This window comes from Phoca vitulina, unplaced genomic scaffold, assembly GCF_004348235.1.
Source record: "Phoca vitulina isolate PV1807 unplaced genomic scaffold, GSC_HSeal_1.0 scaffold5, whole genome shotgun sequence".
In the NCBI taxonomy this organism is placed as follows: Eukaryota; Metazoa; Chordata; class Mammalia; order Carnivora; family Phocidae; genus Phoca; species Phoca vitulina.
Window position 1 is genome coordinate 56,811,937 of NW_022589708.1, and position 16,021 is coordinate 56,827,957.

At 38.9% G+C, this 16,021-nt stretch overlaps 1 long non-coding RNA gene across 1 annotated transcript in view; it reads left to right on the plus strand.

The window, feature by feature from the left end:
- LOC116631646 overlaps positions 1 to 16,021 on the plus strand; it is a 672,682-nt gene that overhangs the window by 360,741 nt on the left and 295,920 nt on the right. Inside the window, exon 2 of the long non-coding RNA XR_004299229.1 lies at positions 13,186 to 13,408. This is a non-coding gene — a long non-coding RNA (uncharacterized LOC116631646). The remainder of the gene's footprint in view (positions 1 to 13,185; positions 13,409 to 16,021) is intronic.

The following is a 16,021-nucleotide window of genomic DNA, read 5'->3' on the forward strand; positions in this document are numbered from 1 at the left end:
TCCTCCCCTCTGGTAACCATTAGTTTGTTCTCTGTAGTTGAGAGTCTTATTTCTTGGTTTGTCTCTCTCTCTCTCTTTTTTCCCTTTTGCTCATTTGTTTTATTTCTTAAATTCTACATATAAGTGAAATCATTTGGTATTTGTCTTTTTTTTTTTTCCTTTCTTATTTTGCTTAGCATGTTACTCTAGCTGCATCCATGTCCTTGCAACTGGTAAGATTTCATTATTTTTTGTGGCTGAATAATATTCCATTTCATTCATATGTATACACACACACATACACACACACAAACACAGACACACACAGGCACCACATCTACTTTATACATTTATCAACCAATGGACTCTTGGGCTGCTTCCATAATCTGACAATTGTAAATAATGCTGCTATAAACAGAAATGCATGTATCCATTTGAATTAGTATTTTTGTATTCTTTGGGTATATACTCAATAGTGTTATTGCTGGATTTTAGGGTACTTCTATTTTTAACTTTTTGAGGAATCTCCATACTGATTTCCAGAGTGGCTTTACCAGTTTGCATCCCCACCAACAGTTCAAGAGGGTTCCTCTTTCTCCACATCCTCAGCTACATCGGTTGTTTTTTGTGTTATTGATTTGAGCCATTCTGACAGGTGTGAGGTGATACTTCATTGTGGTTTTGATTTATAATTCCCTGATCATGAGTGGTGATGAGCATTTTTTAATTTTATGTTAATGACCATACATTACATCATTAGTTTTTGATGTAGTGTTCCATGATTCATTGTTTGCATATAACACCCAGTGCTCCATTCAGTACGTGCCCTCTTTAATACCCATCACCAGGCTAGCCCATCCCCCCACCCCCTCCCCTCTAAAACCCTCAGTTTGTTTCTCAGAGTCCATAGTCTCTCATGGTTCATCTCCCCCTCCGATTTCACCCCCTTCATTTTTCCCTTCCTGCTGTCTTCTTCTTTTTCTTTTTTTTTAACATATAATGTATTATTTGTTTCAGGGGTACAGGTCTGTGATTCAACAGTCTTACACAATTCACAGCGCTTACCATAGCCCATACCCTCCCCAATGTCTATCACCCAGCCACCCCATCCCTCCCACCCCCCACCACTCCAGCACCCCTCAGTTTGTTTCCTGAGATTAAGAATTCCTCATATCAGTGAGGTCATATGATACATGTCTTTCTCTTATTGACTTATTTCGCTCAGCATAATACCCTCCAGTTCCATCCACGTTGTTGCAAATGGCAAGATTTCATTCCTTTTGATGGCTGCATAATATTCCATTATATATGTATGTGTGTGTGTGTGTGTGTGTATATATATATATATATACACACACCCCACATCTTCTTTATCCATTCATCTGTCGAAGGACATCTTGGCTCTTTCCATAGTTTGGCTATTGTGGACATTGCTGCTATAAACATCGGGGTGCACGTACCCCTTCAGATCCCTACATTTGTATCTTTGGGGTAAATACCCAGTAGTGCAATTGCTGGATCACATGGTAGCTCTATTTTCAACTTTTTGAGGAACCTCCATACTGTTTTCCAGAGCGGCTGCATCAGCTTGCATTCCCACCAACAGTGTAGGAGGGTTCCCCTTTCTCCGCATCCCTGCCAACATCTGTCCTTTCCTGACAGATGTTAATTTTAGCCATTCTGACAGGTGTGAGGTGGTATCTCATTGAGGTTTTGATTTGGATTTCCTTGATGCCGAGCGATGTTGAGCACTTTTTCATGTGTCTGTTGGCCATTTGTATGTCTTCTTTGGAAAAATGTCTGTTCATATCTTCCGCCCATTTCTTGATTGGATCATTTGTTCTTTGGGTGTTGAGTTTAATAAGTTCTTTATAGTTTTAGGATACTAGCCCTTTATCTGATATGTCATTTGCAAATATCTTCTCGCATTCTGTCAGTTGTCTTTTGGTTTTGTTGACTGTTTCTTTTGCTATGCAAAAGCTTTTTATCTTGATGAAGTCCCAATAGTTCATCTTTGCCCTTGCTTCCCTTGCCTTTGGCAATGTTTCTAGGAAGAAGTTACTGTGGCTGAGGTCGAAGAGGTTGCCGCCTGTGTTCTCCTTTAGGATTCTGATGGACTCCTGTCTCACATTTAGATCTTTCAACCATTTTGAGTCTATTTTTGTGTGTGGTGTAAGGACATTGTCCAGTTTCATTCTTCTGCATGTGGCTGTCCAATTTTCCCAACACCATTTGTTGAACTGGCACAAAAACAGACACATAGATCAATGGAACAGAATAGAGAGCCCAGAAATGGACCCTCAACTCTATGTTCAACTAATCTTTGACAAAGCAGGAAAGAATGTCCAATGGATGAGCCTCTTTTTGTGTATCTGTTGGCCATCTGTATGTCGCTTTTGAAGAAATATCTGTTCATGTCTTCTGCCCATTTTTTAACTGGATAATTTGTTTTGGGGTATTGAGTTTTATAAGTTCTTTATATATTTTAGACACTAACCCTTTACTGGCTTTGTCATTTTGCAAATATCCTCTCCCATTCAGTGGGTTGTCTTTTAGTTTTGTTGGTTGTTTCCTTTGCTGTGCAGAACTTTTTATTTTGATGCAGTCCCAATAGTTCATTTTTGCTTTCGTTTTCTTTGCCTCAGGAGACCTATCTAGAAAAGATTATAACAGCCAATGTCAGAGAAATTACTGCCTATTTTCTCTTCTATGAGTTTTATGATTTCAGGTCTCACATTTAGGTCTTTAATCCATATTGACTTTATTTCTGTGTATGTTATAAAACAGTGGTCCAGTTTTATTCTTTTGCATTTAGCTGTCCAGTTTTCCCAGCACCATTTGCTGAAGAGACTTTCTTTTTCCCATTGCATGTTCTTGCCTCCTTTGTTGAAGATTGGCCATATAATTGTGACCATATAATTGTCTATGCCCCCATGTTCATAATGGCATTATTTACATAGCCAAGACGTGGAAACAACCTGAGTCCATCAACTGATGAATGGATAAAAAAGTTTTGATGTCATAAGTATATATAGCATTATGATAAGTGAAATAAATCAGAGGAATACTGTATGATTGCTTTTATATGTAGAATCTAAAAACAAATAGAAACCCCAAAACAAAACAAACTCATAGAAAAAGAGATCAGACATGTGCTTACCAGAGATGAAGAGTGAGGGAGGGGGAATTTGAGGAGGGTGATAAAAGGTACAAATTTCCAGTTATAAGATAAGTATTAGGGATATAATATACAACATGATAGCTATAGTTAACACTGCTGTATGATTTTTAGGAAAGTTGTTAAGAGAGTAGATTCTAAGACTTCTCATCACAAGGAGAAATTTTTCTTCTTTATATTGTATCTATATGAGAATATATATGTTAGCTGAATTTGTTACAATAATGATTTCATAACATACAAATCTAATCATCATTAAACTTACAAGGTGATGTATGTCAATCATTTCTCAATAAAACTAGAAAAAATTTTAAAGGTTCAAAAAAGGCTATATACTGTATCCTTCAATTATATGGCACTCTTAAAAAAGGCTAAACTAGGGACTGAGAACTCATCAGTGGTCTTCAGAAATTGGGGCAGGATGAAAGAATTTTGGGGAATAATGAAACTGTTCTGTATCATGATTGTATTATGGCTACCGAATTCTATGCAGTTGAGTCACAAACCATAGAACTATACACCCCAAAGTGGAATTTTATTCTATATAGATTTTGAAATTTGAAACACTAAAAAATAATATAAAAAGTATTTTCTATGGAGTAGGAAAAAATGGCACTGGGCATCATTCCCTCCTGAAAAATAAATGAAGGAAAGCTAATTGTAAAAATTTAAGGTGAATATTAAGAAATGTAAATCCTAATCCTTGAGTTTATGTGATCCAGTGTGACCTTAAATAAATGACTTCCATTGTCAAAAATAAATGGTGAAATTTAAGAAGTTTTTCAAACAAAATCTCAGTGAATTCACTGCTCCCAGACCTACCCTATAAAGAATTTGACTTCTTTAGGCTGAAGGTTAATGAGCCCAGGTGGAAGTACAAAACTGGAGGAAGAACTGAAGAGCCCTGGAAAGAGTAAATATATAGGAAAATACAAAAGAATAATGGCTATTTAAAGCAAAAATAACAGCAATGTAGTATGGAGCTTATAACATGTTAAAATGGAAGTCATAGCACAGTGTTGAAGGACTACATGGAATTAAACTGTTTAAGGTTTTTGGAATGTTTGGGAAGAAGTAAAGGAACTTGTGGTAGACTAAAGTAATGGATTTATAATCACAACAGAAAAAGATAAAAGATCTAATGAGAAAGTTAAGTGATAAAATGGAGTAAAATAAAATTTCATGATTATCTGCATAGACAATAAACATCTGAAATGGTGCTCAGTATCATCATTCCTCAGGGAGATAATCAAATCCAAAAAGAATTAGTAGTATATACTTACCTGTTAGAATCACCTATAGTTATGAAATAAACCACCCCAAAAGTTAGTGACCTGAACAATAACAATAATATTTTTCCCAATTCTTCATCTGGACTAGACTCCATTGGGCAATTCTGCTCCATGTTGCTTTTACTGGAATTGGAACTTCCAGTGTGGCGTCTTCACTCACAGGTCTGGCACTTCAGTGGAGATGGCTGAAAGAGCCAGAACCCAGCTGAGCAGTCCATGCTAATGTTCCCACCTCCCTTCTACTTCTTCATGTGGGTCTCTCTAGCAGCCTAGCCAGACATCTTTATATGGTGGATCAGGTCTCTCAGAGTGAGTGTCCCAAAAGAACAAGCCCCAGTGTGCAAGTGTTTATCAAACTTTAGCTTATGTCATACTTGCTAATATCCCATTGGCAGAAGTGAATCACATGGCCAGGACCAAAGTTTGTGGGAGGAGACAGCACAAGGGAATGAATATTTGTAATAGTAGACTATTGCATGGCAAGAATGACTAAAAAATTGACTTGCCAAATGTTGGTAAGGTAGTGGAGCAACTAAAACTTTTATAAATTGCTAGGAACATAAATTGGTACAACTGTTTCAGAAAATTTTGGCGGTATCCATTAAAACATATCTGCTATGAGCTAGCATTTCTTCTAAGAGAATTGAGTAATCATATCCACAAAAAGACTTATATGACGTTGTTAGCTTTATTCATGAAAGCCAAAAATTAGGAACAAATGTCCATCAACAGGATAATGGGTTAATACATTATACAGTAGTAATAAGACGGAATAATACACAACAATAAAAAGAACAAAACCTTGCTACACATAACAGCCTGGATCAATCTCACAGACATTATGTTGTACAAAACAAAACAGAAATGAATACATATTGTATGATTAAATTTAAAGGATGACCAACTGTCCCAGATTTAGCACTAGAAAGTCCACATCTGGAACATTCCTCAGTTCCAGGCAAACTAGGATGGCTAGTCATGCTACATTTGTATGAAGTTTAAGGACAAGCATAATTAATCCATGTTTATAGAAGTCAGGATAGAGGTCACTTCTGGGTTGCATATTGAATGGAAGAAGGCAAGAAGGAACTTCCTGCAGCGTGACAACTTCCTATATCCTCAGTTAGATAGTGGTTACGTGGGCATAAATACATGTAACTTTTCATTAGCTGCAAATTTAAGATTAGTGTAGTTTGTGCACATTACTATTTGAATGTATACCTCAATAAAAATTTAAAGATTAAAAAAAACCCAATCATTTCTACTACTCACTGGCTGTGTGATCTTAGCAATTTTTTAGAAGTTTGAACTTACCTTTCTCACATAAAAAGTGAAGATAAAAGGATCTGCCATGGTGGTTGTGATGTTAAATGGTATTTATGAAGTGCCTGACAGACAGTAGGCATTCAGATAATATTGGGTCACCTCTCGGCACATCTGAGCCTTTCCCAAGGGAAGACTTTCTGTTTTCAGAATTTAACTTAAGATAACTTTCCACGCTTGAGTCATGCATTAGCTTGTGACAAGTTATTTTCTTGAACAACTTTTCCTCTCGGCAATCACCACCTGTGATGAAAACACAGAACAGGAAGCTACATCCCAGCAGCGAAGAATAATAGCAAGCAATCTTTTGAACTATTTGGCTTGAGGAAAGGATAAAAAGTTATTAAGTCATGAGAATGGTTCACCACATCACGATGTATTTCCCACTGTTTTCTCAGGAGTCCTGTGAGATATTCCCAGGAAACTTGCTGAATGGTAGGCAATTGATGTGAGCTCTTGCAACCGTTCTCTTGCTGAAAGTAATATAGTGGTCTCATTTTGGCAATGTAAGATTGCATAATGTCTCATTTTCTTCTCATATGTCACTAATGGCTCAGCATAGCTCTCAGAATGCCTGCCTGAAAGGAACTCTTGCAATTCTAAGCATTGAGCAGCACATCTTTTTTTTTTTTCCCCTGTACATTTTAATCAACAAACAGCACACTCGTAAATACAGTGTGTCACATCTTAATGCTTGCAGGTCCTGAAATTTGCAATCTCACTTCATTCACTTCCTTTTATGCCTTTATGGAAAGAAATGTTCAGGTTCCTCTTCAGTTGAATTCCTAAGCTTCCAGAAGGTCTACAAACCTAAGTAGGAATTCTTGTGACTTTTGGATGCAACTTGGCAGGGGACGGGCAGGAATGCAGCATGTCCCTGCCATCCAGTTCAGTATAATATTCTATTTGATTCTTCCTTTGTCTCTTTATGTAATTTCTGGGAGAAGTTCACATTATAAGCAAATATATAGAAACATGTTCTTTAACTATAGAGCTCTTCTGAGTAAAATGTTTTGGAAATTAGAATTCAGAAAAGATTTGTAGTTAAGGAATATGTTCCCATATGTTGTTTACAATGAGGACAATTCTGGTTCCCATGAACTAATGTGGACTTAGAATTAAAAACTTGGGTTTGACTTTACCTCCACTCCATAACACTGTGCAAGTGTGGACAAGTTACCTAAATTCTCTGCATCTGAAAATGTGGGGTATTAATACCTGCCCCTCAAGATTGCTGTAAAGTATTTATAAAATCATGCAGTTCATGAAAGAAGCACCGTTAAACTAGTTTTCTTAGTAAATGCTTCATTAATGGCAGATTTATGCGGTGCATTTTCACTCAAAAGGTTCCTCAAAGCACAGGGGGTCCACCCTGAAAGCAGATAAGGACAGGGGTTGAAATGATAATACCTTAACCTCATCCACACAAACCAGTCCAGACATGTCTTCAGCTCATGCTAACATTTCCACCTCCCTTCTGTGTTTTGGGCTTGGTCCAGTGCTGTCCCCATGGGAAGGGTTCTTCACAACAAATGCATGATAAGCCTTTCAATGTTAAACAATTGTTGAATAACAACTGTTATGTTAAATAACAAAACCATTAATTGCCTCAAGGAATTAGCTGATCCTTGCTTGTTTCTGAGAAAATCAATACTTTCTTGCCAGGTTTCTGAAGTGAGGGAACTGAGCTTTCCAGAGCATTGAAGATTTTAAGGGCTGTTTTGTTTTGTTTTGTTTTTCTTTATTCTGCCTTTGTATCCCTATGTCTCAAAAAGAAATTCTGCAGATTAGAGATATCAGCCCAGAGCAAGAATGGCTTGTACATTATGTTGAAATAAATTTCTAATTTATTTTATACAAAGACTTAGCTACAAGTTTTTTAATAGTTTGAATTTCTTTTGTAGCACTTAATCTACTGATTTGATGCTGGAAATGATATAAAAACTTAACTTTTTTGAAACTTGTTGTTTGAATTGAAAGCATACTGGAGCATTTATAGACTCTGTCAACTTGCTTTTTTAGAATGTCCACGGGTAGAATGATTTCACAGTCAACACAATTGCTTAGCTCTCTCCCTGGGGCGGGGTGGGGAGTGTGGAGGGGGTTGTGAGCCAAGTGGGTAGTTGAGAACATAGAAGTAGACTTTGTGGTGTGATTTCAGGGAGTGAGAATCACTAAGCCATCCCCTCCATAACCTTCATGATGCCTGACATTCTATAATTAAAACCCAATTCATTTACTTAAGACCTTGTTTCTTGATGAATAAATAAATCCCCCCTACCCCCACCCATGGACACCTCAGTTCCATCCCGGAGCCCTGGCAAGCAAGGGCTCCCTCACAGGTGAATACTGAGTGTCATGGAGTGCATTCCAGGATGCAGCTGCCTGTACCACTTGGAACCCACAGTCAGCATTTCTCTGGAAGAAGGAATAATCTACATTCTCCCAGCCTCGCTCCTGAGCATCTTAGGTTTTTGGGGTTTTTTGTTTTGTTTTGTTCTGTTTTTGCTGTCTACACAGACTCACTTTATTTTTTCCTTTTTTTAAAATTTAAATTCAATTAATTAACATATAATCTATTATTAGTTTCAGAGGTAGAGTTCAGTGATTCATCAGTTGTGTTTAACACCCAGTGCTCATTGTGTCATGTGCCCTCCTTAATGCCCATCACCCTGTTACCCCATCCCTCCATCCCCCTCCCCTCCAGCAACCCTCAGTTTGTTTTCTATGGTTAAGAGTTTCTTATGATTTGTCTTCCTCTTTGATTATGTCTTGTTTTGTTTTTCCCTCCTTTCCTCCATGTTCCTCTGTTTTGTTTCTTCAAGTCCACATATGAGTGAGATCATATATAGTTGTCTTTCTCTGGCTGACTTATTTCGCTTAGCATAATACCCTCTAGTTCCATCCATGTCTTTGCAAATGGCAAGATTTCATATTTTGGTGGCTGAGTAGTATTCCATTGTGTGTATGTGTGTGTGTATACATACGTACACACACACACACACACACACACACACACCATCTTTATCCATTCCTCTGTCGATGGACATCTGGGCCCTTTCCATAGTTAGGCTATTGTGGACATTGCTGCTATAAACACTGGGGTGCGTGTGCCCCTTCGGATCACTACATTTGTATCTTTGGGGTAAATACCCAGTAATGCAATTGCTGGGTTGTAGGGTAGCTCTATTTTTAACTTTTGAGGAACCTCCATGCTGTTTTCCAGAGTGGCTGCGTCAGCTTGCATTCCCACCAACAGTGTAAAAGCGTTCATTCTAAGCAGGAATTCCAAACACGATCCAGTAGCTCGCTCTCTAGGCCTGGAAGGAGTTGTCTTGTTATATACTGGCCATGTTCTTCCCTTTTGTGACTTGGTTAGGAGCATGAACCCATTTAAACCTGCTCTCCAAGCCTTTGTCCAAGGAGTGGCCCCGTCTTCAGTTACTGTTTTCCCCCCTGTTATAAAACTACCTTCGTAAAGAAGGGGACTTGCTGGCATAGCACATATAGTGGACTCTGCACGGTCCAAGTGTCAGCAAAACCTCTAACTCTCCTAAGTCAGATTCTCCTTACTCCTGAGTGTTGACCAGGAAGCAAACTATTCCATCCATGGTCCTGCCTGTTCTCTTTAGTGGTCTCTCTACTTCCCTGAGGTTTTAATTACCTGTGGTAGTTTCCCTGGGGTTCTCCACTGAACTCCTGTTTCCTCTTGTTGTTTTGCCCTTTCTCCTACACAGCAGGTTCTCCTCTGATCAGTACAGCTCGCTCTTCTCCAGCAAACTGCAGTATTAAAGGTGCAATTACCACCTTTAATGTGAATGAAGATCTGAAAGCAGATTTGCCATTATCTAATTGTTACCCTATTATGACTAAGGGCTGACCTAGCCCAGTGCTACAGTTCCAGGGGCTGGAACTGCAGTGGGAATTGTAACCTGAGGCAAAGGCTGAAGAGTGGACTTGTTAAATAAAAACAAACAAACAAAAACAAAAAACAACGGGATTCTAGAAGTGGGATCCTGAGGGTCTGGAGAAGTCCTGGCCAGTAGAACTTTCTAAGATGATGGAAATGTTCTATAAGGTTCTGTATTGTCCACTACTGTAGTCACCAGCCACATGTGGCTACTGAGCCCTTGTGATGTGACTAGTGTAGCTGAAGAACTGCATTTGTAATTTATTTATGTTTAATTTTAATTTAAGTAGCCACGTGTGGGTAGTGGTACCAATCGTAAAGCTTATCTCTAGAGGAAGGTATAATAACTTCCAAAGAGGTCAGAGGGAGGACTGGAGCCAGATACAGATTCTGGAGTGGGGAGCCAAGAGCAGATTATACTCAAAGCAAAGGGGGCAGGAGTAAAGAGAAAAAGGGGCATGGGAGGAGATCATTACAAGTATTTTTCTACAAAACTGGCCTTTTTACTTTTGTGCCCCAACATTTCCTCCTCAAGAGATCAGTCAGCTTTCTCTGAAAAATCATCTAAAGTTCACATACCATGATGATCAACATTTTAGCTTTCACTTTTGCAAATCAACTATTTAGCTTTGATTTCAATTACTATTATTTGTTCATAGTTTACAAGTGTTTCTCTTTAATATTGAATGTTTCCAAAGGAATCTATAAGGGCCTATTATTGAAAAATGCTTCTCACCCTTATTTAGAGATTTTAGGGCACTCATTTTAGACAGATCACCTAGGAATAGATCTGATAAAATGAGCCCAGACATAGGATCAAATAGGATGTCAAACAAAAGCAGGCGTGGAAGCCACAGCAGCTTATGCTTCCAAGATATAGAAGCTTCTAGGAGAGTAACAGCCTTTATCACTCTGTACGTTTAAATAAAACAGAATCTACTCTAAGATTAATAAGCAGAAAAGGAATTTATTATTTGTTCATTTAACAAGTATTTCACATGCCCAGCACTGTTCTCAGGGCTGGAGAGAGAGGAAGTACAAAACAGATGTATCCCCTGCCCTCAGGGAGGCAGACAACAGGTAATTAACAAATAGCAAATCTATAATGAATATATAAATAAAATATGTTAGGTATTGATACATTTAATAAGAACAAAGCAGGATTTAAAAAAAAAAAGTGCTAGGTTGTAGGGAGAGTATTGTATTTTTTGGGGGGGTATTCAGAGAAAACATCGTGATAAGACAATATTTGATCACAGACTAGAGGGAAGTGAGGGCAGTAGCCATGTGCACATTGGAGGAAGACCCTTGGAGACCAAGGAAGCAGTAAGTAAGTGCAGAGACCTGAGATGAGAGCACTCATGTCATATTCAAGGAATAGTGTGGAATGTTAGAAGAGAGAAGCTGGGGAAGGGGAGACCAGTTAGAAGCCCTATTACAGTGGCTCACTGCTGAGAGGACAGCAAGGGCAGGGACCAGGACAGTAGGGGTGAGGAGTGGGGCAGACTGAAAGAGGCTATGGTAATGCTTGGATTCAGGGAAAGAGAAAGATGAGTTAAGGCTTTGTATTCATGATTAATATACAGAAGGACTGGGGGTCATAATAGATAAATTACAGCGTGAAAGAAAAGCACAAATTTAGGGAATATCAAGATAAATTAATAAATTAAGTTTTTTTGCCTAACTTGAGTTTGTGCTACTGGAAGGATTTGGGTAGAGGTATTCAGTACATAGGGAAAATGTGTGCCTGAAATCAAGGAGAGAAGTGGTGCTAAAGATACTGATGTGAGAGTATTGGTAGCTGATACCATGGATATGGACGGGTTGACTTAAGGAAAATGTATAGTGGGATTAAGAAAAGGCAGCAAGGACAGAAATCTAGAGCACACAGCATTTTGAGAGGGTCAGACAGACAACAGTTTTGTGACTGGGTAGGGAAGTGACCCAGTTTGTGTAGATCTTCTTTGCTCCCCATTATTCATTTCCTCCTCACCCTTATCACACCCCCCACCAACTGACTACAGTGGGTAAAGTATGCTCCTTTGCTTAAGCCAATGGATTGTTAGCAGGCATACCAAATACCACATCTGAGCAAAGCTTTAATTAATTGTGCATGGAATGGCTGTTTCTTTTGTTTCTGTCCTCCACTATGAGAACAACACAGACCAGATGGTAGCTAATCATCATGTGTCCTACTCTGCAACCCTTATGTACTGTGAACAAGAAATAAATATGTTTTATAAGCCATTGATTTTGGCAGTTGGCTGTTGGTGCAGCCAAAGCTGACCCAAACTGTGAAATTGAGTGAGTTGTGGGAAGAGAGATAGTAAGATAGCATGAAAAAAGGTGTGGGGTGTCACATAACAGATGTCACAGAGCATGGGAATTGGAAGAAGGTGTTGTATATGGTATGGTCCAAATGAGTACTATAAGGTGCTTGACATGTATCCAGGATCAGGGCTTACCTTGGCTAGATAATGAAGTTTATTTCAGACACACCCCCTCTTGGTTATCCAGTCCCTCCCTGTTAATTTCTTGTCCTTCTGTCTCCTGGTAGCCCTCAGAAACAGAATGTTTTTCTTTACATAGCTGTCCTTTGTATTAGGGTCTCCTGGGGGTCCAAGAGACTTTGAGCCTAAAGGATGTTCAGATTCTGTGAAAGACAGTGGGTGGATACTGGTGCCTACCCAGAAAGATGTTCTGCTCTTGGTAGAAGTTCTTATTACTTATTATTCCTTATTCTTTCGGGTTAATGGGGTCTTTTTTTCATATCTAAGATAGTACAAAATCTGAAGGGTCAACTAAGCTGTACACATTTTGTCTAACCACTTCTAATGAAATGAGTGCTCAAATTCTTTAATCGGGGCATGCTCACATGGTCAGTGCCTTGTAACTATCTGCAGAGGACAGTGATTGTAAACTTAAGCTTTGGGGTTATATTTGCGCTCAGCAAATATCTAGATTTGTGAATGTGGATGTGTTATTTGACTCTCTGTACTTTACTTTTTTTTTTAATGGTGAAAAAGAATAATATCTTTTGCATAGTGCTTGATAGTGGTTAAATCAGAAATTGCTTACAAAGCATTTAGCACAGTGGTTGGTATGTGGTTAGCTCTCAATAAATGTTAGCTGTTATTATATTGATAATGCTGTTATTATTACTGCTCTGTTTCTTAAATTTACTTCTTCATATATATAGTAGAAGTCCTGATTTATCTCTAAACTGGGATTTAACTGTGTTTGGATAGGAACTAGCAGGGCTGCTGCTCCCAGGGGTTAATGTGAATGAGGATTTTTAGGTGAAAGGAGAATGAGAGTATATTCCTGATGACAAATATGTAAAGGAAGATCTATTGGCACCTTCTTCCTGAGAGTAGTTCTTCATCATGGCCCTGCCTGGCCAAGCCCAGCTGAGTCAATTCCAAGAACTGAGGACTGACATCTATAGAGAAGTAGCTATACTCTAAATCAACGTAGCTTCTCATGAGGCATTGTTCTTACAGGGGATTCTTCTGGATATGAGAGTGCAGCAACGGTGTTCACTCAAGAATCTGCCCCCTGTAGTAGGAGAGTCTTTCTTCACTCCTCTATCTGGAACAGCAGCTCCAACCTAGAGAACGTTCTTCTAGTAACTCCACATTGACACCTCAAGGCACTCAGGCAGCTTGTAAAGACAGCATCCTTGCCAGGAATGCCAGCCTCCTTGGTGAGACTGTGACTGCAGAGGTAAGTCTTGCTTCATGTGGGTTCTTAGGCAATGAACACCAGTGATGAGGGGAATCAAGTAGAGGAGTATGAAAAGACTACTTGATAATTCCCACGAGAGTCCTCGGAGATAAATATGGGTAAGTCTTCTGAATTAACCACATTTTACTTCCTATCTGCTATAGCCTAAAACCATTTAGGACTCAGGCTTGGAGCCATGTAGTTGAAAAGAGGGCTGATCTTAAAAACACAACTGTATTCCCTCTTGGTAGATTGGTTGAGTTCCCATTATCTCAAAATTTCCTTTACCTCATTCGCTGTATGTGTGAAATTCCATGTAATGGTTACATCTCTTTATTTCTGGGGTTAAAAATATATGTTTCCTAGGGGGAAAACCCATAAATTTTATTAGAAGTAGTTTTGAGTATGTGACAGTGTTAAAAGATTTTCAAAAGGTGGCAAGGACGAGGAGTATGAATATACATATTTGGTTTATGAAGTAGGTTGGAGAGTGGCTGATAGTGGGCATGGGAAGATGGGAAAGTCACAGAACAAAAGTTGAAGACAAATTCTGTGAACTTCACAGCTCTGTTCAGACTCTGCATTAACTCTCAGTTTAATGGAGTAGGAATATTTGTTACAGTGCATAATCAGTAGAGACTTTTTTATTCAAATGTTAGGCGTACCTCAAGATTGTGTGTGTGTGTGTTAAGTAATACAAGTAGTTGCTGTAACAAGTAAACCTGAAAGTTAAAATTGTTCAGTATAAAGAGTGGAAGGTAGGGATGCTGGGCTAGATTAGCTTGTGAACTGGAAGGTCACTCTTTGTGGTGGATATGGAGATGAACCATCCAGAACCAGCAAAGAAGGATGTATTGCTCCAGCTGTTGGATGTGCTTTCAGATGTTATCATCTTTATGGACAGCCTCAGCTTGAGAGAGCTGCCTGACCCAGGGCCACTTTCTGGAGTAGCCCACATCCAGAAAATGACTGAAGTAGATACACTAGTCATTTCAGCTCAACATGAGCTGACTTTCTTGGGCTGTTTAACTCCTGAGGCCCCACAGGGTTAGCTCTGGCTGTCATCAGGCCTGCTTCATAGCTCGACTCCTCCCCCTACCAACTCCTGCTGTCCCCCTCCCTTCCACAGGTATTGGTCCCTAGTCCCAACCTAATATACATGTAGCTCAGAGTCTGCTTGCTATGGATTCCCCCCTGGGAAACTCTGAGAACTGGCTTGCAGTCTGCAGAGAAGGCAAAGGAGGTCACCCACAAAAGGTTTGATTTGAAAGGGGCATGGACATGTCCCTTCCACTCACAACATGAGCTAAACTCAGTCACCTAGTCAAGTCCTTCAGCTCCTCATTCTATGAAGAATTAGAGATACCCAGAAATGTTGGATGTCTTACCCAAGATGATATAACTCATTCTGTAATTCAGATCATTGGATTCCCTGTCCTTCTGAGGAAATAGTTATGGTTTTATTTTTCCCTTTAGATGAGAACTATGTCACTGTCCATCTCTTTTGTCTTTGTTTCAGGAAGTTCAGAAACAACTTCAGAAATAAATTATAGCAAGTGTGTAATCCCTTACAGAATACATTTCTTTCTTTTGTTTTCCACGATGTCATGACCTGCTCTTCTAATTTATCTTTGCCCTGAACTGTTTTTTCCCTTTTTCATTTATATTTTATCATGTTATTGTGTTTCTGTTGCAAATCCCCTTAAATTCTTTTTTTAGAATGAGTCAGAGTGTATGTAAATAAGTGAATAAATAAATACATAGAAGCATAATTCAGTGTTCTTTATACCAGAGCATCCTATTACAAACCCTTCCATTACAGTTGGGCATCATTATAGGAACATTTCCATCTCATTATAAAATGAATTGACTAAACATACAGAAGGTCTGCTTTGAATAAACATTATGTGTGAGGCACCTGTTAAACAGCTACTGCCTATTAGGACTTCTCATTTCCAGACAGGAAATGGCAATGCAATTTATGATTTATGATTCATTTGTAAACTTTTCTTTAAGAGTGAGTACCTGTCTGGCAGATAAAGTTTAATCATGCTCTAAGGAACTTTCTTTTTTTGGCTTCTACTCCTGTCATGTGTTATAATCCTCCATTTTGTGGTTGACAATATTGGGTTTGGATAGGTCATTGCTCATAGTTCCATAGCTAGGGAATGGCAGCATTGTCCTCCTGGGCTATTTTTTTCACTAAACTCTCTGTCTAATTTAGGAAAAAGCCTCAATATAGCATTTCAGTGCCATTGTAAAAAGGATGTGGTAGCCAGTGTCTATGCATTCCCATTCTAACTCCCTTTGATGTATTATCCATCATGCAGGTTTTTCTCTTGAATTACGAGCTCTGAATAATTGTTTGAAACAATTATGACTCTGGCTCCTTCTCTATTCTCTTCCCATAGTCCTGTGAACATTCTTCCCTCAAAATTCTGTCCCTCTTCGCCCTCTCTAGTGATACCCTCAAGGCCACACCCTGTGATCTTCTTCATGGCTCACGCTTAAGGCAGGCAGTGGGTCTTGTCAAATTCAGCTCTCTCAATTAAAGTTTGGTGTGTGTGTGTGTGTGTGTGTGTGTGTGTGTGTGCTGCCCAGTGATAAGAGCCC